The sequence below is a fragment of the Giraffa tippelskirchi genome, chromosome 5 (genome assembly GCF_054371585.1).
Source record: "Giraffa tippelskirchi isolate mGirTip1 chromosome 5, T2T-mGirTip1v1.2.pri, whole genome shotgun sequence".
Taxonomy (NCBI): domain Eukaryota; kingdom Metazoa; phylum Chordata; class Mammalia; order Artiodactyla; family Giraffidae; genus Giraffa; species Giraffa tippelskirchi.
This window is the reverse complement of record NC_137279.1, coordinates 19,062,264-19,086,028: the sequence shown is the minus strand read 5'-3', so window position 1 is coordinate 19,086,028 and position 23,765 is coordinate 19,062,264. Positions and strand designations below refer to the sequence as shown.

The window sequence follows — 23,765 nt, the reverse complement described above, 5'->3', positions numbered from 1 at the left end:
TTCTTTTGAATTGTAGTTGATTTACAGTATTGTGTTAGTTTCAGGTGTACAGCAAAGTGATTCAAATATTTTTTTTCAGATTCTTTTCTATTATAGATTATTACAAGATATTGAATATAGTTCCCTGTGCTATACAGTAAATCTTTGTTTTTGTCTATTCCATATATAGTGGTATGTATCTCATTTATCTCTCCTCCCTTCCTTTCCCCTTTTTTAACCATAGGTTTGTTTTCTATGTCTGTGAATCTGTTTCCATTTTGTGAATAAGTTTTTGTATCCTTTTTTAGATTCCACATATAAGTGATATCACATGATATTTGTATTTCTCTGTATGATAATCTCCAGGTCCATCCATGTTCTGCAAATGGCAATATTTCATTTTTTTTTTATGGCTGATTAATATCCTATTATATATATGTGCCACATCTTTATCCATTCTTCTGTTGTGGACATTTGGGTTGTTTCCATGTCTTGGCTATTGTAAATAGTGCTGAACATCAGACTATATGTGTCTTTTCAAATTAGAATTTTTATCTTTTCTAATATACACCCAATAGTGGAACTGGGGTATCCCACGTGGTTCAGTGGTAAAGAATCTGCCTGGCAATGCAGGAGACCCTAGTTCAATCCCTGCATCAGGAAGATCCCCTGGAGCAGGAAATGGCAACCCATTCCAGTGTTCTTGCCTGGAGAGAATCCCATGGAAAGAGGAACTTGGCAGGCTACAGTCCATAGAGTTGCAAAGAATCAGACGCAACTGAGCATGCACGCACATGGTAACTCTATTTTTGTTTTTTTAAGGAACTTACATACTGTTCTCCATAGTGGCTGTACCAGTTTACCAACAGTGTAGGAGGGTTGCCTTTCCTCTACATCCTCTCCAGCATTTATTATTTGAGACTTTTTGATGATGGCCGTGCTGACTGGTGCAAGGTGATACCTCATTGTAGTTTTGATTTACATTTCTCTAACAATTCGTGATGTTGAGCATCTTTTCATGTGCCCGTTGGTCATCTGTATGTCTTCTTTGGAGAAATGTCTATTTAGGTCTTCTGTTCATTTTTTGATTGGGTTGGGTTTTTCATATTGAATTGTTTGCCAACTTTGTAGATTCTTATTTGTGATTTTCCTTTAAGCCATTTTCTTTCTTCCCTTCTTGCTCAGCTTTATGGAATCCAATATTGCACACACCAAGGATCTAAAGAATTCTGAGTAGAGTGAGACAATCACCCAGTCCTACCTGTTGACTCACATTGGCATACATTGACATCATGCTTTTTTAACTGGAAACCTGAAGTGTTGACTCACAGTTCATCATTTTCAAAATACCTACATGCAACCGAGTTGTTAGCTGTCCCTGCATACCACAGAGCCTTTGTTTTTGTCTGTCCTCAGCCTTTGATGTCAGACAGCACTTCTTGAAATTCCTAAGGAAGAGTCCATTTGCTTTAATAGCATTGGTCATTTGGGAATTCCTTGGCAGTCCAGTGATAAGGCTTTCACTGCAGGATGAAGGGGTGGGTGGCCCAGGTTCGATTTCTGGTTGGGGAGCTAAGATCCAGCAAGACATGCGGTGTGACAGACAAAAAAAAAAAAATTGGTAATTTCACAGAAACTCTTGTAAAAGGATGATTAAGAGCACAGACCCTACAATGCCAGTTCCATACTTTTTTCAATGAGTGACACTGGCAAATTACTTCTCTGTGCCTCAGTTTCCTTATTTCTAAAAAGGGGGAAGTAACATAGCTACTCCCTTAATGGAATTGTGAGGATTAAGTCAGTTACACATACAAAGCACTTAGAAAGCACTGAGCACGTCAAAGGGTACATCATTAGCCACTTTTATTCACCTAAATTCTTACCAAGGATTCTCCTCTTCCCCTCTGTGTGGCATCCACTGTGGCTGGCTTCTATTTCTACCTCCAACGTGATCCTTATTACATAGAGTACGTGGGCTTCTTTCGAGCTTACAGCTCCATCACAAACCCCAATCCATTGCAAAGTTCATTAAACAAAGGGCTTCCAGTTACCAGAATTCTCCCTCCCCAAAAACCTGGGAGATTATGAAGAAGGAGAAAGCTTTCCATCTCACACATATTATTGATAGCTCTTTCGTATTTCCATGGCTTATTCAGCTTCACTGTCCTCAAATCCTTAAAGACCTTACTTTTACTCAAGCAGCTGTAGTTTATTGAGATTATTTTCCAAGTGCTGCACAGACCACCCTGTGTTAAACACAGAGATGTGCCACCTAGACCCCCTTACAAGGAAAAAGTTTTTGTGCCAAATGCTGGGAGTGTGGCCAATGGACAACTTAACAGTCCACCACTTCATGAATTGCTTCAGCTGCAGAGTCACTTTACCCAAGGTTATGCCAGGGGAGTGGGAGGGGGTGCACATCCCACAGCTGATTGACAAGATATATATAGACTCAGCTTTCTCAGCCCAAGACAATGGAGTTTGGACTGGTCATTTGCATCCAGAGCTCCCCCATGAGCTTGGCTGAGGCTATCGCACTGTATCATAGTGTGACATCCTGCTTCCTTCCCCAGCCTTCCACAGGTGTTCATTCATACCCAGCACATTCCCTGGTAAACATGCAGCATGCTAAATTTTGTTTCATAGTCTGCTTCTCAGAGACACCCCCTCCTGTGTCATGCTCTAAGCTCAGTGTAGTCCATAAAGGGAGCAAATAACAGCTAATGTTTACTGAGCATTAAGTATGTGCCATACACCATGATCAACACTGTAAATATATTGGGTGGGCAAAAAACTTCATTCAGTTTTTTTCCCTAAGCTGGCTTTAGTAACAGTTATCTTTAACTTCATTCAAAGGAATTTTGTTAGATTGCATTGTAAAAACTGTCGTTAAAAAAAAAATCTAAGTTGGCGATTTTTTATGTAGCCATTTTAATACTGAAGATAGAAGGAAAAAAGTGACATTTTCAGCATATTATGTTTTATTATTTCAAGAAAGGTAAAAATGCAACTGAAATGCAAAAAAAAAAAAAGGATTTGTGCAGTGTATGGAGAAGGTGCTGTGCCATATCGAACATGTCAAAAGTGGTTTGCAGAGTTACATGCTGGAGAATGCTGCATGGTCAAGAAGACCAGTTGAAGTTGATAGCAATCAAATCAGGACATTGAGAACAATCAATATTATACCACTCAGGTGGAAGCTGACATATTCAAAATATCCAAATCAAGCCTTGAAAATCATTTGCACTAGCTTGGTTATGTTAATCACTTGGATGTTTGGGTTCCACATAAGTTAAGCAGAAAAAACACCCTTCATGACCATATTCCTGCATTCGATTCTCTCCTTAAACATAACAAAAACGTTCAGTTTTCAAAAACAAATTGTGACAGTCAATGAAAAGGGGCTATTGTACAATAATGTGGAATGGAAGAAATCATGGGGCAAGCAAAATGAACCACCAACAACCACACTAAAGGCCGGTCTTCATCCAAACAAAGTGGTGATGTGTATGTGGTAGGACTGGAAGGGGGTCCTCTACTATGAGCTCCTTCCAGAAAACTAAACAATTAATTCCAATAGTGCTGCTCTAAATTAGGCCAGCTGAAAGCAGCAGTCCATGAAAACACATCATCTTTGATCAGGATAACACAAGACCGCATGTTTCTTTGACAACCAGGCAAAAATGGTTACAGCTCCGCTGGGAAATTCTGATTCATCCACGTGTTCACCAAACATCACACCTTTGGATTTCCTTTTTTTTTTTCTTTACAAAATTCTCTTGATGGAAAAAATTTCAATTCCCTGGAAAACTGTAAAAGGCATCTGGAAATGGAATTGTGAAGTTCCTGAAAAATGGCAGAAGGTAGTGGAACAAAATGGTCAATGCTGCTGCTGCTGCTAAGTCGCTTCAGTCGTGTCCGACTCTGTGCGATCCCATAGACGGCAGCCCACCAGGCTCCGCCGTCCCTAGGATTCTCCAGGCAAGAATACTGGAGTGGGTTGCCATTTCCTTCTCCAGTGCATGAAAGGGAAAAGTGAAAGTGAAGTCGCTCAGTCATGTCCGACCCTTAGCGACCCCATGGACTGTGGCCTACCAGGCTCCTCATTGTTCTATATGGTTCTTGATGAAATGAAAAATATATCTTCTATTTTTACTTTAAAACTGAAGGAACTTTTTGGCCCACCCTATAGTATCTCATTTAATTTTCATAATCCTTTGAAGTAAATAGTACTACTATCTCACTGTTATAGATGAGAAAACAAAGATACAAAGCTATATTGTTAGTAACTGGTAGAGTTAGAATTTGAATGCAGATCATTTGACCCCAGAGTCTACATTTTTAACCATCACGCTACAGTCTATCCCATCACAATACCTACTTCTTACGAAGTGAAAATGATATTAAACTATGTCTTCCAAATCATAACATATAGTGGGTATAAGTTAGAAAAAACATAACACATGACCTGTAAGATTACTTCACAACCTGATGAAATTTGTACTTCTCTATAGACATAAAACCAAGTTTAAAAAAAAAATTTTGAAACTCAATTAGGAAGAACACTTTTCTAATAACTAAGGCCTACTGTGGTTCTGATTTCCAAAATCTTAATGTAGGTTGAACTAGATGTGCACATGTGTGTGTTCAGTTGTGTTTGACTCTTTGTGACCCTATGGACTAGTCTGCCAGGTTCCCCTGTCCATGGGATTCTCGAGGCAAGAATACTGCAGTGGATTGCCGTGCCCTCTACCAAGGGATCCTCCCAATACCTAGGGATCGAGCCTGCATCTACTGTGTCTCCTGCATTGCAGATGGATTCTTTACCCAGTGAGCCACCTGGGAAGCCTGAACTACATGTAAGTTGAACTAAATCTCTGTCAATGCTGATTCTATAAATTTGGCAAAGGTTGTGACATCTGAAAATACTGTAAAGTCCAAAGTATTTTGCTTGATGTCACCTCTGAAAGAGTCTTTATCTCTTGTAGTGCATAATCTATCCATTGTTCAACAGATGATTCAAGCTGGGTTTGAGTGGTGTCATACTTGCCGCTTGAAATACAACACCCCAAATTTACTGGGCAAATTCCAGTAAAATCTTTCCCTTTGGAAATAGTCCCAAAGGATTAGATTTTTCTGTTAACTGATGGATTCCAAAGACCAAAGGTTTGCTTCTCTGAAACATTTTTATTAGCCTTGAATAAGCAGGTTGACAGACTCAGAGGGAATGAATTACTTTCATGTTCAGGAAATTCAGCCAACTTCCTATCTCTGTCTTCACCTCTAAGTTTTTATTGTTACTGAATCAGCAAGTCTGCTCTTTGAGTCATGTGGGTTATTCCTGAACGATCCCATTTACCCTTGCCATTTTTCCTGAGATCGATGTGTGTTAGCTGGTTGGACTATAGGTTTAGCTCAGATTTAGTTCTAAGTGGCTTATCTTTTGCCCTTACAGCATGTTATCTCATTTCTCTAGAAAAGGTACACACACATCAAAATTTATAGCCATCTCAACATCTGCCTTAAATCTTTCACAGAGTGTACAGGAAGGATTATATATCTGTACATGCTAAAACTTGCCTTTTATTATGATATAAAATGCAAATAATGCAAATAAGAAAGATAGATGGGTAAAGCTAGTATAACTCTCACAGCTATAGTTGTCTCCTCTAATTAGAAAGTTGTTCAAGTACTTTTTGATTTGTTTCAAATCTTAAATGTAAGCATATGAGTTTACATAAGTGAACACACCAAACATAAAACACTTTAAATCATGGTTTCCTCAAAGCACCAACTCTCCTCAAAACAGCACAAGCAGCGCAATGAAGTTAAAATGCATAAAGAGTATAAATAGAAATGAATGAAGCTGAAAAAGCAATTGAACAGGAAAAGTTTGGAAGTAAGGTGCTGAGCTAATCAGCAATCTGGTGAAGTTCACTACTTCAGACAGTATGAGGTCATGCCTCAGATAACAAAATACTTCTGGCGCCTTTCATCTGAGTTCTTCAAGTGCTTTGCTGACATTATCTAATAGCAAATATTATTACCCCCATTTTATAGGAGGAGAAACTAAGATACTAGGAGATTAAATAACTTGCTTAAGCATGCACAAGGAGTTGGTGATGGAACCAGAAATTTATTTCAGGAATCGAATCTACTTTTCTGTTCATATCATTAGGTCAGCTTTCCAGATACCAAAAGACATTTATTGGTGTAAATTTATATTAAATGTACTTTTAAAACTGTTATCTTCTGTAAACAAGTCAATGAAAATGCTTTTGTTGTCAGTCATGGTTGCTTTTTGTAGAAGTTATTTGAGAGGTGATTTAAAAATAAATTCTCCAAGGTTCAAGAGTATCCACATTAAGTTAAGGTTACTTAGTAGTATCTAATACAGAACCAGTATCTTAGTATCTAATACAGAACCATAATGAAATTATGTCAGTTAATATCCCAAGTCCTAATAGTTGTGTGTGTGTGTCATACATTATTTTCGGTGGGGAAGAGCATGAACAGGAGAGATCTAGGAATTATTCCATACTTCCTAAACCTACTCAACTTGTAATTGTCCCTGAAAATTCTATAATCTCTATGGGAACATATTAGGGGAAGAGGGGTGGTTTTTGTTGTTGTCCTTTCTCAAAAATATTATTCACTCTTTCTCGTGTCTTAATCTCCAAGCTCCCATAAATCTTTGGTAGTCTGCCTCACGAACACAAAATTTTCCGTGTGTAATTGACATTGCTACTTCTGACAAGAATCACAAATATAAATTATTTATATTCTACTACTATCAAATACTTGTGCTAAAAGTAAGCTAGTCACAGGACAAAAATAAAGTTTTATAGTATTAACTGCATGTAAACTCTAACTACATTGCAAAATGGAAAACTAATAAACTTCTTCATTTTGGCCTGAACTCAGGATTAAAGTTACTGACGGGAGGTCAAGGGCAGGGCGCTGCATATGAACATGCAGGGATACACACTTCCTTTATTACCTGTGTGTGCTAGTCCAAAGGTGACTTGAACTATACTTCAGTTTGAAAAAAAATTAATAATAGGTGACCAAAGAGTTGCAAGAAAGAGAGGGATCATGAACTCAACAAATACAGCTGTTTTTCACTTAGTCACTCATATCCTTTTTATTCAGCCAAAGCACAGAAATTCACATCCCAGTGTTCTTTCCAAAGGGCATCTAACTGCTTTGAACAGCCGTGCTGTGTAGTAGAACAGGAATACGTTCTGGATCTAGAAGAGGGAGTTTCCAGTGCCACCTCTAGCACTCTCCAACTTGTGTCTGAGAGCACCCCACTTCACCTTTGCTCATCTGTATGATGCAAATACAGCTCAGGGTTTCATGAGAATTACGCAAGACAGTGTGTGAATGACAGATTATTGGAGGTTATACAAGAGTTATTTATATAGTATATACTATATAAGTACATATATTAGTTATATAAAATAAATATGTAATAGTTGTATAGTTACACTGTAACCACTTATATGTGTAAAATAATTGTCAACATATGTTAGATCAGTATATATGTTTGCTTGACACAAATTTTTCAGTTCATGTTTGATATATGCAATCATTTATATTTCACAAAGCAGCTACCTATTTGCCATCACTCTCATTTCTGTCAGACAATTCCAGCTGCTTTTGCCCTCATAATATTTTGTGGGTCTTCTGTTCATGCTCTAGGATTTGTAACCAAATGCTCACATGTTCTCATTTCTTGTTCAACAGGTGGGGAGAACTCGATCCTGGGATTCCAGGAGTGTTTTTAGTGGCTGATAAGCCTCATTAAAACCTATGGGTCTTCTTCCCAGCTGCCTTTTTCTATTTTTGGAATGGCCACAGAAAATGTCCTGTCAAGAGCTTAAAATTTTCCACTGTCTGTAAATAGGATGGTTTATCCCTTGCAAAACTTAACCTGGTTTGGTTACATACAACCTCATTCAGACTTATAGTCTTCTTTTTATTTTTTTTTAATTGCACCTGTCTTGCTATCAGATGTTTCATTGCACATTTCATTTGTATAATTAGCTCATGAATCAGCTCTGAAACCAAGAGATTCTCTTAAGAGAGATGGTCTTCTCTCTGAGTGTTCTAAAAAACAGGGCTTGCCTTTGTATAGTAAAGGGATTACCATGTCTGTTAGCTGAGCTATCTACAAGCAATGCCAGTAGGTAAAATACTAAAAAGAAGGCACTCAGCAAAAAAGAGGCTAAGCTTTGAAGATTCATGGAGATTAAATACAGGAAACTGCAATTTTTAAAGCTTAGAAACATTTCAAAATCACATGTTTCAGAAGTACTCTTGTTCTTAACAAGTATGAAATTTAATTTGGGGAAAATGGGAAAGACTTAATACTTAGATTTAAACATACTAGTTGTCTCACTCATAAATCTTGTTGAGGAAAACTAAGAAGATAGAAGTAAATCATAGAGATAAAATGATCAAAAGCCAACCTCACCCTAATCCATACCTCCTCCCCAATGTCTGAGTTTATCATTTTTATATATTGTTGCATATTTGTATATATACATGTACCCACAGAATAAGTATAGAATCATTTTGTTTTTTATTTACATAAAACTCAGAGTACAGACATCTGTTCAAGCAAGTTGTTTTTTTACACCCAACAATGCTTTTATTAAACAATATTTTTAGACGTACCCGTTGTTTCCAGTGTCTCATAATTGTCACAATAAATGAATCTATGGTTCTAATCCTGTATATTAAAAAAAAAAAACTATCAGCCTCAGATGTGTGCTAAATCCTGGTATACTTTTGACCATACCAGAAATTGAGGAAGGAAGAAACTCTCCAACCCCATTGCCTGGCGCTATGCCAAGAGTACTTCAATATTCATCTTAAGAGAGGGATTAGCCATCAAAAGTGAAATGTGGGTTTGAAACCATTTTCCAGATAATTCAGTCTCCCAAAGCTCCTTTGATCTGAAGGAGCAGATCTGAATGAGCAGAAATGGCTTTTGTTCTGCCTTAGACTTCCAACCAGTTCTCTCATCTGCTTCACTAAAGGAATGAATTCATCCATCCATCCATTCAATGAGTTTTTTTTTAACTGTTGGAACGAAATGCATAGCACTATGTTAAACAGGTCTGCATGTTTTTGTGATTGCAAAGAAGGGCATGCCCTCTGTGAAGGTGTGTTTGTCCTTCTCACGTCAACTTTACACATTACAGGATATACTTCCTTAATCCTAGCTACCTTTCCCAACCACTATGAACCAATAACTCAAAAACAGGATGGGAGAAAGTGTAGGTCCTATCACGGATTCAACTGCTCTACAATTCCATCACATCTTCAAGTCGTATCCTATATCACGAAACTAGAAATAGACCCTAAAACCAGAATCCCTGCTAACACTAGGTCCATCCAGGTTAAATTCCTTGTTTTAGAAGCATAGGGCAAGTCTGTGTGAGTAGAGTTTGGAATCAGACAACCAACAATGCCCTGCTATTTAAAATTTCAAGTCCTTGTAAACCCTGAGGTATTTTATCACAAGGCTTTTATTCTCAGCAACTGGTTGTGCAAAATCAATGTTAATTGTATCTATAGATTATTTGGAATGGGGATATTAAGATCCTTTCTTTGGTCTGCACTGCATGGCTTGTGGGACCTTGGTTCCTCAACCAGGGAATGAACCCAGGTCCCCACAGTGAAAGCACTGAGCCCTATCCACTGAACAGTCAGGGAATTCCCATTAAGATATTTTTTAAAGTTCAAAAATAAATTTCCAGACCATCCAAAAATAAATCTGAGCCTATTTGGGTTGTTTGCCGCTAAACTCATTTAGCTGCAACATACCTTGAAAACCTCTCTGATTTCTTTCTGAAGCATGATGTCTCACTTTCCCAGGCAGGGTTAAATCTTTTCCTTAGCAATAAGACAGCGATAATATTTTAATATTTACTCAACAAGAGGTTGTAAGTAAATTAAGTGAAGGTCTCTGTTTTCATTTTACTAGATCCTATTTAGTGAGAAATATTCAATATTCATCTTAAGAGAGGGATTAGCCATCAAAAGTGAAATGTCGGTTTGAAACCATTTTCCAGATAATTCAGTCTCCCAAAGCTCCACTTTGGAAGTGGAATTATGTATTATGTATTATGTAGCTTAGGAGAGTGAAAAAGTTGGCTTAAAGCTCAACGTTCAGAAAACTAAGATCATGGCATCTGGTCCCATCACTTCATGGGAAATAGATGGGGAAACAGTGTTAGACTTTATTTTTTGGGGCTCCAAAATCACTGCTGATGGTGCTTGCAGCCATGAAATTAAAAGACACTTACTCCTTGGAAGGAAAGTTATGACCAACCTAGACAGCATATTTAAAAGCAGAGATATTACTTGGCCAACAAAGGTCCGTCTAGTGTAGGCTGTGGTTTTTCCAGTGGTCATGTATGGATGTGAGAGTTGGACTGTGAAGAAAGCTGAGCGCCGAAGAATTGATGCTTTTGAACTATGGTGTTGGAGAAGACTCTTGAGAGTCCCTTGGACTGCAAGAAGATCCAACCAGTCCATCCTAAAGGAGATCAGTCCTGGGTGTTCATTGGAAGGACTGATGTTGAAGCTGAAACTCCAATACTTAGGCCACCTCATGCAAAGAGTTGACTCATTGGAAGAGACCCTAATGCTGGGTAGGATTGGGGGCAGGAGGAGAAGGGGACGACAGAGGATGAGATGGTTGGATGGCATCACCAACTCGATGGACATGGGTTTGGGTAGACTCCGGGAGTTGGTGACGGACAGGGAGGCCTGGTGTGCTGCGATTCATGGCGTCGCAAAGAGTCGGACACGACTGAGCGACTGAACTGAACTGAACTGATTCTAATCAGCAAGAGGCCTCATTGTGTGCCCTCTCACAGAATCTCAAAATCCCAGGGCAGTTCCTCTGAGCTGAGTCATGGTCTCAGGACTGAGTGGCATCCACTATGAGAAACACAATGCATAGACTTATGCCTACAGGTTTGTCCAGTGAAAAATGGATTCTGCCAAGGTGACCCAGTAGATTCTTACCAAAAGCAAATTCTTGCCATGTATTTCTTCCAGGGCTGTTGGGATCATTAAACAAATGGGTCAAAGCCCACTGAAAATACTGCCATAAGATATTATACCTAATTCTCAGCTGATGTCTAACTAGTCTATACTAGTTTAGTTGTTTAAATATTAAAATAGTCCTGTACGAGTTGCTGAAAAACTGCTGTCCCTCAATAAACGGATTCATAAGATCTAACAATTAAGGAGCTTATTATCCCCATCCCAAAAGAGGTGGTGGAGGGGGGGAGCTGTGACCTTTCTCCATTCTTATTGGCTCCAAACCTTACTGCACATTATAAATTTTAGTGTCACTCTCACCTAAAACAAATGTAAAAATAAAAATGAATGATGTAACAAATGTAATACACAAGTAGACTGATGTAACAAATGTAATACACAAGTAGACTACATTTTATACATTTAATGTCCAGTTATTCATGTTGCATAACATATTATCTGGAAATATAGTAGGTTAAATAAAAATACTGCTCAGAAGTCTACAGATTGGGCAGGACTTGTCTCTGCTTCAGTTACGTTAGCTGGGGTGGCATAAAGACTTGTGTGATGGTTAATTTTATGTGCCAGCTTGGCTAGGCCACAGTGCTCAGCTGTTTTATCAAACAGCAGTCTGGATATTGCTATGAAGGTATTTCTTCGATGAGACTAACATCAAATCAGTAGATTTTGAGTAAAGCAGATCCATGATGTGGATGGGCCTCATCCAATCAGTTGAAGACCTTAAGAGAAAGCAGACTGAGGTCCCACAGAGAGGAAATTCTGCCAGTAAACTGCCTTTGAACTGAATTCTTCCTTGGGTTTCCAGCCTATCGGCCTACTCTCAGATATTGGACTTGCCAGGCTCCATGGCTATATGAACCATCTCTCTCTTTCTCTCTCTCTCTCCATGTATACATAAAATATGCCATTTCCTTCTCCAGGAGATCTTCCTGTCCCAGGGATCGAACCCTCATCTCCTGCATCTTCTGCATTGGCAGGCAGATTTTTTTTTAACAACTGTGCCACCTGGGAAGCCCCATTTTTTACTTGAACTGGTACTAATTTACCCCCAATGAAGTTACTGTTGCTTTTTCTTGGACGTAAATTCTTTTCTCGGCTTAAACTCTGATGAAAAGAATGATTGTGTTTTTCTGTCCAGTGTTGAAAAGCTGAAAAGCTTCTTGAGCCCCAGTTTGGTAAGATACCATTTCTACTGAGTAAAATTACATCTTTGTGCTGTTCCTCCTCACATTCACCACAAGGATTTTTGAATTGCTTATTTTTATTTTTAACATGTACTATTTAATATTTTGAATATAAAAGAGCTCTGAAGAAAAATAATAGCACATCTATACATCCACACCCAGCTTGAAAAATAAAACATTATCAACACAGTTGAAGCTTCCTGTTTTCACCCCATCACATATTGATTCTGCTTCTGCTCCCTCAGAAGTAACCACATTTCTGAATTTGATATTTTTTTATTCCTTGATATTTGGGCTTCCCTGGTGGCTCAGATGGCAAAGAATTCGCCCGCAATGCGGGAGACCTGGGTTCAATCCGTGGATTGGGAAGATCCGCTTGAGAAGGGCATGGCAACCCACTCTAATATTCTTGCCTGGAGAATCCCCATGGAGAGGGGAGCCTGGCAGGCTACAGTCTATGGGGGTCGCAAAGAGTCGGACACAACCAAGAGACTAAGCACATACATTTCTTGATATTTAAAAATATTTCGCTACAATTGTGTGTATTCCTAAGTAAGCTATACCAAAATTGCACATGTTCTTAAGTTTTATGGTAGTGGTATTATGTATATAAGGGCTTCCTCAGTGACTCAGTGATAAAGAATCTGCCTGCCAATGCAGGAAGTTTGAGTTCAATCCCTGGGTTGGGTAGATCCCCTGGAAAAAGAACTGGCAACTCACTCCAGTATTCTTGTCTGGGAAATCCCATGGACAGAGGAGCCAGGCAGGCTACAGTCCATGGGGTCACAAAAGAGTCAGGCATGACTTACTGACTAAACCACAACAACAAATTATGTATATACCCTTTTTCAATTTGCTTTTTAAAAACTATTTGTGAGATTCATCCTTTAATTTAATTTCATTGCTGCTTAGTGTTTTATTGTATGGCTATTCCCCAGCTTACTTACCCATTCTCCTACTAAAGGACCTATTATTTCCCATTTTTGAGATTATAAACAATGCTTTCATAAAATCTCTTGTACTTGTCTATGCACTTGGGTTTCTTATAGAAGTTAACACAAGTTTGAAATAAGGAACTTGTATCAGAATATAAATCAATCTACTATTTCTTTCATCAAGAAAGTTTTATCGCCAAAAAAAATAAAAGGTCAGCTCACCTAGGCAGTGTGCTTAGTGATGCAGTTGATTTATATCCTTGCACAAGCTTTTGGGGCTTCCCTGGTAGCTCAGCTGGTAAAGAATCTGCCTGTAATGCAGAAGACCCCAGTTCGATTCCTGGGTCGGGCAGGTCCCCTGGAGAAGGAAATGGCAACCCATTCCAGTATTCTGGCCTGGAGAATTCCATGGACAGAGGAGCCTGGCAGGCTATAGTCCATGGGGTCACAAAGTGTCGGACACCACTGAGTGACTTCCACTTTCACAAGCTTTTTATCTTATTGTGGTTCAGTAACAACAAGTTTGAGAATGTGGGCCACTTTCAGTGAAATTGTTGGTTCATAGGGATATCTTCAACTTTACTGCCTATTTCCAAACCATTCTCCCAAATCATCGATCAATTTACATAGCTATCAGAAGTGAATAGAAATTCCCATTGCTTCACATCTTTGCCAACATGTGGTATTATCATATTTTTAAATTTTTGCTAATCTGGTGGTGTCAGATGGTTTCTTATTATGGTTTTATTTTGTCTTTCCATAATTGCTAGTGATGCAGAGCATCTCGCCATTTAGAAGAATTTTAAAATTATTTTTTACTGAGATATAACTGACATATAACATTGTATTAGTTTTAGGTAAACAATATTATTATTTGATACTTGTATCTTTTGTGAACATATAGTATTTGTCTTTCTCTGTTTGACTTATGTCACTTGGCATTATGTCCTCAAGTTCCATCGATATTGCAAATGGCTGCCACTTTTAAAAATTGGTTTTCAGTTGTTTTTTAAATCACTGAACTTTTCTGGACCTTTGCTACTAATTTCCATTTTTTATTTAGTTCCTTTTTCTAAAGATGAACTGTGTCAATTATTGCCTTTTCTTGTTTTTATTTATTTATTTATTTTTGATGTGGTGACTAAACTGAACTGAACTGATTGAATTTGTTACAATATTGCTTCTGATTTTTATGTTTTGGGTTTTTTTTTTTGGTTGTGAGGCACGTGGGCTTTTAGCCCCCTGCCCAGGGATCTTAACTGCACCACCTGCATTGAAAGGCGAATTCTTAACCAATGGACCACCAAGGAAGTCCCCCACTATTGCTTTTTAAATCTCCTCCTTCTCTCTTCTCTTTCTTTCCCCACTGTTGATCATTCCACTCTTGTCTGTGGAATATTACTGATGCACGTATGACAGACTTTCTGCTTTTCTAACTCTTTGCTGGCTCAAATTCTTTCAGGATCTATCTCCAGTTGTAAAGGTCATGTAACTGGCTGCTGAAGAAGCAAGACTTAGGGGTACAATAATCAAAGCAGCATCATTCTTGCACTGTCCTTCTAGATCTATTCTGTGAGGGAAATCCTCCTCTTACTCCTAGATAAAGCTCAGGAAGTTCTCATGACTTTTCTGATCAATTTTAGTTAATAAAAAGTCTTAAATCACGTAAGCTGGCAAACAATGATAATTTAGTAATAAAACATCCAGTCCAATTTATGAATCAACATTTCTATCTTTACTCAAAAGTATGACTTCTACTTCCCTCCTATCTAGGGCTTCCCACATTTGTGTTATCTCCTTCCATGGAGGGAGTAAAGTGTTTTTCTTTTTCTATCTGGACTGTCTCCCCTTCCTCAGGTTTGCTGCTTAAACAGGGGAGGAAGGCAGGAAGTCAAGGAGGCAGCAGGAAGCTGTGAGGCTTCGGAGAACATTCTCACCTGACTGGTACTGTTGTAAGGTAAATGTTTAAAGCCAATCCTTTCTCTTGGAGTACTTCCCTGGCTTCTTTAAAGGTTCTCCTGCCTGGTCACCATAGCTGCAACTCTCTGGGTGGGTGTCTCGGGTCCCCTTCAGCTGACCACTCCCAATATCCCCTCATTTTCAGTTCCTGGACAAATACTCTTCTTTCTCTCTGGATTTCAGGCTGTCCTCTTGGAAGGATTCCTTCACTTTTAATTTTTTTTTTTAAAGGAAAATACTATTCTTTATTTAAAAATATTGGATTGGCTGAAAAAATTTGTTCAATTTCCCCAGGATATCTTATGGAAAAACCTGAACAAACATTTTTGCCAACCCAATATTTGTTTTTTGAATGGTTGGTATATTCACATTTTTTACTGACAAGTTGCTTTAGTAACCCAAAGAAGTGAAAGAGAAAGCAGTTGCCTCACCATCCAGATATTGATTTGTTCAGATATTTCAGTGCCTCCTGATACAATAAAACCATGAAAATTTTCTTTTAAAAAATGTTCAAAATTTTAAAAGTATAAAGGAGTACAACTGACATGTCTCCCTCTTACTCCCTGTCATTAGTTTCCTTCCACATTGTCAGTGTTGCACTCTCCTCTGCACCTCTGTAAATAGTTTACGTGTGTGTAAGCAAATGTTATATATCCTCCCCCCTTTTCTTAAGTCGAGTCAGTTCTTAAATTGAATAGTGGAATACTAATGAATGGGTTTCTACTTCAGGTCCCATCTCTGGTTCCTGGGATTCACTAATCTCTGACTCCCCTTTCAGAGCAAGGAAAACTTAATTTCACAAGTAGCATCAGATACTCAGACACAGAAGCTGTTGTTCTTTTTTCAGGCCCAGTTCCAGCCTCGGGCTACTCTGGCGTCCAAACTCCGGAGCACACATGTAGTTCTCTATGTTGTCTCCTCAGAGCTCCTCTCTCACTAGCCTGAGGTAAGGAAGAAGTTACCTCTACACCCCACTGCCTGTTTTTTTCCCCCAAAATCTCTCCCTCAAAGCCTCTGAATCTACAATCTCTGAATTCCTTCATGTCAGTGATGAAGTTGAAGGCTCTTTGGTGAAGTTATGTGAAGAATCATAGAACTCCTTTGAAAATGTGCTTCTTGGAGGCCTGTCATGTAACTTACTCTGGTTGTTGCTATCAGTTTGCCTTAGGGCTTCAGTCAAAAATAGTAATTGCACATTTTTCCAAAGAAGACATGCAGATGCCCAAGTACATGAAATGATGTTATCACTCATCATCAGGGAAATGTAAATCAAAACCACAGTAAGATGGCACCTCACCCCCGTTAGAATGGCTGTTATCAAAAAGAGATAGCAAGTGCTGATGAGGATGTGGAGCAAAGGGAACCCTTGTACACTGTTGATGAATATGGAAAATTGTATGGAAGTTACGCAAAAAGTTAAAAATAGAATTGTCGTATGATCTAGCAATTCCACTTCTCGGTATTCATTTGAAGAAAATGAAAGCATTTAACTTGTATAGATATATGTACCCCCATGTTCATTGCAATATTATTTATAATAGCCAAGGTATGGAAACAAACTTTATCAACAGATGAATGGTTAAAGAAAATGTGATATCTATCTATCTATCTATGTATAATAGAATATCAGCCATCGAAAGAACAAAATCCTGCCACTTGTGACAACATGGATGGACCATGAGGGCATTAGCGCTGAGTGAAATAAGTCAGACCAAGAAAGACAAATACCACATGATCTTACTTAGATGTGGAATATAAAAACAAAAGGAAAAGAAAAACCAAACTCATAGATAATAGATCTCTGGTGGAGGCCAGAGATGGGGAAGTAGGGGTGGAAGAAATGGGTGAAGGGAATCAAAAGGTACACAACTTTCAGTTATAAAATAAATGAATCATGCAGTTGTAATGTAGAGCATGGTGACCACAGTTAATAATACTGTATTTCATAATTTGAAAATTTCCAAAGGAATAAATCTTTAAAGTTTTCATTACAAGAAAAAAATTCTGGAACTATGTATGGTGATGAATGTTAACTAGATTTATTGTGGTATCATTCTGCAATATATACAAACATCAAATCATTATGCTGTACACCTGAAACTAATATAATGTTATTTTTCAATTATATTTCAATTAAAAAGAAATGAAAAAATTAAAAATTGCAATTTAATATCCCTGTTAACAACAATCATATATGGTTAAATGCTGCCTTTATAGATATTCTTATTCTCCTTTTGCTCTCTGGATTTGGTGTCAAATGACTCCTATGACCATTGGCTCATGCATACATACTCACATACGCACAACTATTTGTATATATGAAGATAAATGACTATGTCTCTGTTTTCTTGTCAAACTTCTTATTGATAAATTTTAGGTTGCTTTTTTTTTTGTAATTCTGCACATCAGAACACCAAGCACTGTAAAATATTCAAGACTAAGCCAAAAGACTGAATCTAGAAAAAGCAAGTAACCAGAAAACCCATCCCTAAATTTGCACAATTTGTTAGAATTGAAGGGAGATTTGCAGTCTGAATGGTTGAATTTATTATTGAAAAGGCGTGGACAAGATTACAGATCAGATTTGACACCTAGGCTTGACATTTCAATAGAAGTGTCTTTAGCCAGTCCTGACACATAATTTCATTCAATTAACCTCAAATAGTGAATGACACCACCATAGCTGTATCTCTCTGTTTCTCAATTTGTTATGTCTAGAGATCATTGTCAAAATTTACATTCTCAGGAGAGAACACATGTAGCGATTCACCTTAAACTTAATTAAATCCAACAAACATTCAGTTTAATTCAACAAATATTGAGTGCCTAGTACATGCCAGGCACATATTCAGCTGATAAAAAATAGCAAAAATAGCTAACATTTTTGAGCACCTACTATACAAAGAGTATGTCCTTTATTTATTATTTATTTTTGGCTGCACTGGGTCTTCGTTGCTGTGTGCAGGCTTTCTCTAGTTGCAGCGAGCGGGGGCTACTCTTCATTGCAGTTCAAGGGCTTTTCCTGCAGTAGCTTCTCTTGTTGCTACAGCACAGGCTCTAGTGTGCTCGGACTTCAGTAGTTGCAGCATGTGGGCTCAGTAGTTGCAGCTCTTGGGCTATAGAGTGCAGGCTCAGTAGTTGTGACGAACGGGCTTAGTTGCTCCACATGTGGAATCTTCCCAGAGCTGGAAAGAACCTGTGTCCCCTACATTGGCAGGAGGATTTTTATCCATTGTATCACCAAGTGAGTCCTATGTCCCTTACATGTGTTGTTTCTTTTGAAAGTGATAGTGTTAGTCGCTGGGTCATGTCCAACTCTTTGTGAACTCATTTCCTTCTCCAGGGCATCTTCCTAACCCAGAGATTGAACCTGGGTTTCCTGCATTATAGGCAGATTCTTTACCATCTGAGCCACCAGGGAATCCACACAAAACCTTATGACTGTCAGGAAGATCCCCAGGAGAAGTAAATGGCAACCCACCCCAGTATTCTTACCCGGAAAATCCCATGGATGAAGGAGCCTGGCGGGCTATACCCCATGGAGTCGCAAAGAGTCAGACACGACTGAGCGACCAACACACAGGAACTATTGTGATCTCTATTAGACAGATGCAGGAATTGAAGCACAAAGAGGTTAAGTATCTGACCAAAATTATTTGATTTAATCCAGGCTTGCTGCTGCTGCTGCTAAGTCGCTTCAGTCGTGTCCGGCTCTGTGCGACCCTGTAGACGGCAGCCCACCAGGCTCCTCCATCCCTGGGATTCTCCAGGCAAGAACACTGGAGTGGGTTGCCATTTCCTTCTCCAATGTGTGAAAGTGAAAAGTGAAAGTGAAGTCACTCAGTCTTGTCATACTCTTTGTGACTCCATGGACTGTAGCCTACACCAGGCTCCTCCGTCCATGGGATTTTCCAGGCAAGAGTACTGGAGTGGGTTGCCATTTCCTTCTCCAAAGTTTATGCTCTTAAGTAACTATGAAGGAGACAAAGGGCTTTACAGTCTAATGTGATGAAGATGTGTAAGCTAAATGCAGAATTATCTATAGTAGATATAGCCCTAAGGAGGTACACAGCACTGTGGAGTGCAGGGGTGTGCTCAGTACTGCAAAAGATGAGCAGTCATGGAGTTTTTCCTGCAGTAGATAGCTTTTGAGCTTGTACTTAAGGAATGTGGCAGAAACTACAAACCAGGGTGATATGTGATCTAGGTTATGGAACGAAAGTCTAGAAGTAGGAATGAACAGGCCGTGTCTGATATCCAATTTGACTTGAACATAACATTCAATTAGAGAAGTAATAATAGCCACTGTTTATTACTCTCTTTTATGTGAAGGCTCTTGACAAATGTTATTTCTAATCTTTAAGGATTTCCCAGGTGGTGCAGTGGTAAACAATCCGCCTGCCAATGCAGGAGATGCCAGAAACACAGGTTCAATCCCTAAGTCAGGAAGAACCCCTGGAATAGGAAATGGCAACCCAGTCCAGTATTCTTGCTTGGAAAATTTCATGGACAGAGGAGCCTGGTGGCCTACAGTCCATGGGGTCACAGAGTCAGACATAACTGAAGCGACTTACCATGCATACATGGACAGTAAAATGAAGGTTTTGAGGTCACAGGGCAAGTGATGGAGCCAAGATTTGAACTGGAATCTTCCTGACACCACACCCCTGCCCTGTTTGTTTGTTTGTTTTTAACACTGCCTTACTTTAGGAAGATAGAAAGCTTGGCTTGTGTCATATTGAGAAGATCTTAATGACTGAGGTGAGGAATTTTTACTTATTTTGGCGGGCACAGGCAGGCAGGGGCAAAACTCAAGCTGAACTCTAGGAAGACTGCTGAAATTATTTGGGCAATAGAAATGAGAGCCTGAATTAGAAGAGCAGTGGTGCAACTGGACAGAAAGGGAATAGATAGAAGAAATATGCATTACTGGTATTTAGAGACAATAGTTGTTTGGATAGGAACAAGGCATAGAGAAGAATATATAATATTTTAATGCTTTTGATTCTCTCAGTTCTCAGAAGCATGTTTGCAATGATCATTAACAGAAATATAGGGCAGGAGGAGGATCTAGCTTTGTGGAACTGAAAAGAGGGAAAACAATAAACTTAATTTGGGAGTTGGAAGCACTGATCTGTATCTATGTGGAGATGGGTTAAGACAGTTGGAGATTCAGTCTGAAGTTTTAGGGCTAAGATCCAGTTCTTCAAGAGAGTTGCGAGTCAAAGCTAAGTTCAGAAAAATTTGATCTTGGTGTCTACTAAGAAGTAGGAGAAAAAACGGAGCTGCATTAAATACCTATTATGTGCCTAACACTGTGGAAACTACTCGGAGGTTAACGTTTCCTCATTAAGCTTCCAATCTTGTTCAAGAGATTAGTTACTCTTATGAAGAGCAAATAGTATAAAACTTAATATACTCAGGAGCCAATCTGTAGGGTATAGACAATAGGAGTTAGGAGATGTTGAAAAGGAGAGAGCTTGATTTGTTTACAGTATTTTCAAGGTGAGGGAGACACCAAAGATTAGTACAAGTTGTAAGAGATGGAAATTGTGCATAGGCTGAAATGAGGGTAACGTTGCTGCCCACACAGTGACAGGAATTTTTGGCGTTTTCTCTGTTGCCCAGGAGATAGCATGGGGATGAAAAAAATATAAATAGTCTTTGGATTAAGGAGACCTCAAATTCTACCTCTGCCCTTTATTAATGGTTTAATATTGGGCAAATTACATAGCTTTTCAGAACTCATTTTCTGTTTTTTTTTAAAAAGTATAATACTTAACAATGGTTGAATACATTCAGAAAATAACATGAAAAGCATCTATCTCTTTGTTTTATATAGAAAAGTTGGGGGAAACCTAATGAACTCTTTCCTTGTGTTGTTTTTGTTGCTACCACTTCCACCACTGGGACACCCACATTTCCTGTTCTTCCCTCCAGCACAGCTTCCTGGAGACACAGCACACATTTTACACACGTGCAGGAATTTTGTACATTCATTTACCTCCTATTTAGGCACAGCTATAGGCCCTACATAGAGGGGACAGTTAACTGCCTCCTGCTTTTATTAAGATCCACTCGACAAGCATTTATTGAACACCCACCATGCTCCAGTTACTATGCTAGAACCTGCTGGGGTAAAGGATAAAGACGCGAACAACCTTTGGATATACGAGTTCAGAAGGTGGAGGAAAGTAATGGGTGGAGGAGAGCTTATGTGCAATGAGCACCTAGCAGGTGGCATTATTTGCAGAATAGATGTCATTTAAGCTAAGTCTTGACAGATCATAGAATTCACCATGCAGAATCTGGAGAGAGAATAAAAATGTTAGACTATATGGTGATCAAAGGGTCTCTTAAAGCACAGTTATAACAATGCCAGCACCTGACGGGAGAAAAGTCCGTTTTACTTGCTCTGGAGTCTTAAGCCACTAGACAGAGTGCACGCTGAACAGAATTGTAACCCTAGCGAATAAAACGGCCACAGTGACAGCAGTGGGTAACTGCGGCAGCCGGCAGCCGCAGAGCCGCAATTACTCTGAAAATGACTGGGGTACAGAAGATTTATTTGGACAACAACTGGTAAAACATCGTAAACTCTGAGAAGCTGCGATTTTCAGACTTCCAGTTCATCCTTGTCACAACCCCAGCTTGGTTTTTTTTTCGGCCCAGGGTGAAATCCGCAGTCAGAGGCCCAATTAGCTTCTGAAGAAAGAGGGCGGGGGATGGGAGTAGGGGGGAGACGAAGCGGCGGGGGGGTAGGTCTCTGCTGCGGATCTACTTTGGCTCCTCCCAGGCCCTGCAAGGCTCAAACTTCGCCACACAAAACATGGCGCCCTTGAGGGTCCTCTCTTCGTTTTATCTCACGTTCGCCTCTTGGCCACACTTAACATGGCCCTAACCGAAGGTTGCATTCCTCTGGATCCGACTCGGGACAGTTCTCGCGAGGTTTGCCCGGACCCTGAATGCTCCCGCCCTGCCTCGCGCCGCCGCCACAGCCACCGCCGCCGGCGCCGCTCCTCCTCCGTGTCAGTTGTTGGGCTGTAATGGCGACTGGGCCGCCGCTGCCGAAGTGACTCCCGGGCGGGGGAGCCGGGCCAGACCTGCGCCAGAGGGAACTGCAGAGAGCCGCAGCTCAGGGGGTGGCTTGCTGTGGGGGAGGGGAGGCAGCCTTTCTGCCCCTCCTTCCTTCTCTGCAGACCGGCGGATCCCGGGAGCCGGTGCGAGGCGGGCAGCCGGTGCGTCCCCGGAGCGGGGAGGCCAGGCCGGGCAGCCCTGGGGCCGGTCGGGGCGGCGTCACTGCACCCTCCGCCAGGCCCCGCGGGATGCACCGTAGGGGCCGAGGGCGGAGGCGACACTCTCAGGTGAGCTGCGGGGGGACCTGGCTAGGACCGCGGATGCTCGCTGAGCCTCCGCTGCCTCTGTCCGCGGTCCCGGGTCCGCGGCGGCAGCGAGAGAGGCGGGGCGGGGCGCGGGGAGCCCTGGCCCGGCCTGGCGTCCCCCTGAAGGAGCCTCCCTGGGTCCTGAAGCTTTGCTAGGAGGGCCGTTCTGAGACCTGGGTTTCAGGTCCCACCGGTACCTGCCGCGGACGAGATTTCCTTCTTTACCTGCCAGTGCCTGGCCTCCCTCTCCCCCGCCCCCCGCGCCCCTCCTCTCCTCTGCAAAAGATGTGAGATACACTCTTGCCTTTGGTCTCCGGAGAAGTGTCCTTTCTTCATTTGGAGATCAGGCATATTTTGGGAAATTCCGGGGAACTGGCTACAGTGGCAAGGATGACTAGTTTCTGTTCCTTTTTGGTGGGAATAAACATTCTCAAGTAGAGGGAAAACTTTGATCTTCTGCTTCTCTGGCAACTGCTGAATGTAGTCTCTTCATTTATTCACAAGTGGTGGAGGGGGAGATTTAAAAAGCTTGTACGCTTTGTAAGTTGTCAGTATTCTCCCCCGCCCTCTTTTAAGTGTAGCCTAACATCCTAAATGACATTTAACTAATGTCACAAATATGGGTTGGATTTTGACTGGCTTTTCGGATAGTAAGTTTGCACATAAGTATAGATTTTGATGTGGTTTTGGTGTAGCAGCAAGTCCTCCATATAGGAAAAAAATGCGTTGTCAGGAATAGGGATCAGTATCCATGTCTGTACTCCACCTGATTGTTTTGTTTTGATGGTGATCCTTGTTTTGAGTTTCGAAAAGTCGTTAACGGTTATGTTGCCATGTTAACGATACCTCCTCCAGTCCTGTCTTTTAAGGGTTTTAAAAGAATGGCTATTTTAGGCAAATCTAGTAACTGGAAAAGGTTTGTGGAAGTAATGATAACTACTCTCCAATAAACATTTTCGTAGTTTAAAATACTGTTTTTAAACAAGGCGACGTGCTACTATTAATCATAACATGGATTGTGACTTTGGGGGATTGTTTGTTAGACCTGTGGTAGAAGTTGCCTTAAGTCCATGGGCATGTAATAATTAGTTTTGGTGTGCTAAATTGGCAAACTCCCTTCAGTGTAATAAAATAAATCTGAACTGTTGAACTGTCATTGCATTCAATTTAAGATACTTTAATCAAAAAAATAAACACAAAACTAGGATACATTGTATGTGTGGATAAATACATGTGTATCT

At 40.1% G+C, this 23,765-nt stretch overlaps 1 protein-coding gene and 1 long non-coding RNA gene across 10 annotated transcripts in view; both read left to right on the top strand.

Annotated features, from left to right (window-relative positions):
- Window positions 1–852: 852 nt before the first annotated feature.
- Window positions 853–7,810, top strand: LOC145504668 (uncharacterized). Its single transcript, XR_014052385.1, has 2 exons — window positions 853–4,838; window positions 7,729–7,810. It is a non-coding gene; the product is annotated as an uncharacterized LOC145504668 (long non-coding RNA).
- Window positions 7,811–21,627: 13,817 nt separating this feature from the next.
- Window positions 21,628–23,765, top strand: part of CEP350 (centrosomal protein 350) — a 147,280-nt gene continuing 145,142 nt past the window's right edge. For 5 of the 9 annotated variants that reach the window (XR_014052384.1, XM_081485852.1, XM_081485855.1 and 2 more), the window contains exon 1: window positions 22,134–22,506. The gene's annotated coding sequence lies outside the window, so the exon portion shown is untranslated. Of the gene's footprint in view, window positions 21,725–22,133; window positions 22,507–23,765 lie in introns of those variants that run through there. The other 4 variants (XM_081485854.1, XM_081485851.1, XM_081485853.1 and 1 more) reach the window with 2 other exon arrangements.